Below are 2,493 nucleotides of genomic sequence, written 5' to 3'. Positions count from 1 at the left end.
GCCATTAAATACCCAGGAAACATGGATGTATCTGAAAATAACAAGTAAGCATTGCACACTTTAATAAACACATTGATAAATGCATAAGTGCACCTTATTTTATGAAATTAATCTCTCCCTTCTTCTTAATGCTTATGCTGTCAGTATGAGCATTAAAGTATAAGACAACTACTATACATGTCTGGTATGAGGCTCTCGTAAATAGTGCTACTTTCACTGTGGCTGTTTCATTGTGTTCAGATAAAAATCCTTGAACAGATCTTTAAAATGTTTTATTACTAGAGCTATCTATACCTTGTTATTTATCATTACTGATGATCAAAGAAATGTGATGATCAAGAGGCTGAGGGAGGGTGTGATCGCAGTGGCTGTGGCTGCCTTTATAGATGTGTGAATAGAGTTTTCTTATGTGATTACCTAATTGTGATTTTTCCCTCAGGGTTATTTACATTTTAGCACCATCCTCATTTTAGCCTTATCATAAATTTTGATCTATAATTATTATTAAATGGACATTTCAATGTATTGCAAAGTAATATCATAATAAAGTTAACTATGTTTGCAGAAATTCTGTAAGGCAGATAAACACAAACACAGTCTTTTGTTTTCTAATTCATTTCTTGGATACTTACATTTTCTTTTTAGTGAGATCTCACTGTGAGGCTTGATCTGATCCCTGTCAATAGTCATGCTCTAATATACTTTTGGGAATCAATCCAAGTGCCCTGTACGTTGTATAGACATGGAGGAGGAATAGATGCAAGATAAAGAAAGATAACTGCAGCATCCATGCAGGTCCAATTGCTTTGGTCATGGGATCTTAAACTACTGCCAAAGAATATTTATGAAGAACTGTAATACTTAACACTCCAAATTTCCATATACTGTTCAAAAAATTACAAAAGACCCAAAAACAAATGGTCATATTCACCAATATGAAGAATTAATATTGTTATTTAAAATAGCAGTATTCTCCAAACTGATTTCAGATTAAATGTAGTCTCTATCAAATCCTAGCTGATTTTTGCCATGGCAAGAACAAGTATATCTTAAAATTCTTGTAAAATACTATCAACCAGAGAAGACAGAATAATCTTAAAAATGAGAATAAAATTAGAGACCTCAGAATCTCATTTTCTTAAGATTTATTTTATTTGAAAATCTGAATTACAGAGAGAGAAAGAGAGATAGAGGTAGAGATAGAGAGAGAGAGAGAGAGAGAGAGAGAATTTTTCCATTTGCTGATTCACTCCTCAGATGACTGCAATACGCCAGGTTGGTTCAGGCCCCAGCCATAATCCAGGAGTTTAATCTGGGTCTCTCTGGTAGGTTTGGGGGCCCAAGGACTTAGACCATCTTCTCCTGTTTTCCCAGGTGCATTATCAGGGAGCTGGATCAGAGGTAGAGCAGCCAGAGCTTGAACTGGTAGCCATATGGGATGCTGACAACCTGCTATGCCACAGCCCCTGGAAACCCATTTTCTAAAAATTTCTACAAAGATGGGCCTGCACCGTGGCTCACTTGGTTAATCCTCCGCCTGTGGACCCGGCATCCCATATGGGCGCCGGGTTCTAGTCCCGGTTTCTCCTCTTCCAGTCCAGCTCTCTGCTGTGGCCTGGGAGGGCAGTGGAGGATGGCCTAAGTGCTTCGGCCCCTGCACCTGCATGGAGACCAGGAGAAAGCGCTTGGTTCCTGACTTCAGATCGGCACAGTGCTGGCCGTAGCGCCATTTGAGGAGTGAACCAACAGAAGGAAGACCTTTCTCTCTGTCTCTCTTTCTCACTGTCTATAACTCTACCTGTCATCGCTTCTCGGCCTTTTGGCTAAGATCAAGTGTAGTAACTCTACCTGTCAAAAAAAAATTCTACAAAGCTGTATTAATTAATGCAACAGAGTAGTAGGGAAATGATTGGCATATAGATTGGATGTAACTTACAGCCCATATGAAAACCCTTATATTTATGATTAATTGATTTTTCAAGGATGTTGATAATTTAATTGAGATATATATATATATATACACACACATACATATCTATATCTTTTCAACAAATTTTCCTTAAAAACTGGATATCAATATGCAAACAAAAAGAAGTTGGACCCTTTCGACATACAAAAATTAACTCAGAAAAAAATTCATTAACCTAAATATAATAGAAACTGGAAAACTGTTTAAAGAACACATATAAAATCTTCACAATGTCAAGTTAGGCAAAGACTTCATAAATTTAATACAGTGACAAAAACATAAGTGACAAAATAAAAATTAAAAAGTAGGACTTCATACAAATTAAAAAAAATTGAAAATTATATCATCAAGAACTCAACAGTCAACCAACTTGCAGATTTGAGGAAAATGTTTTCAGTTTGTATATCTGAAATGTGGCTTGTGGGGCCGGCGCTGTGGCATAGTGGGTTAACACCCTGGCCTGAAGTGCCGGCTTCCATATGGGAGCCGGTTCTAGTCCCAGCTGCTCCTCTTCTGATCCAGCT

The 2,493-nt window shown here is 37.4% G+C and overlaps 1 non-coding gene across 1 annotated transcript; it reads left to right on the top strand.

Moving 5' to 3' along the window:
• The first annotated feature begins 1,803 nt into the window (after window positions 1-1,803).
• Window positions 1,804-1,987, top strand: LOC127484918 (U2 spliceosomal RNA). Its single transcript, XR_007912141.1, has one exon. It is a non-coding gene; the product is annotated as a U2 spliceosomal RNA (small nuclear RNA).
• Window positions 1,988-2,493: the final 506 nt, after the last annotated feature.

This window comes from Oryctolagus cuniculus, chromosome 1, assembly GCF_964237555.1.
Source record: "Oryctolagus cuniculus chromosome 1, mOryCun1.1, whole genome shotgun sequence".
Lineage (NCBI taxonomy): Eukaryota > Metazoa > Chordata > Mammalia > Lagomorpha > Leporidae > Oryctolagus > Oryctolagus cuniculus.
Note: the sequence above shows the minus strand (reverse complement) of the source record. Positions and strands in the feature narration are given on the sequence as shown.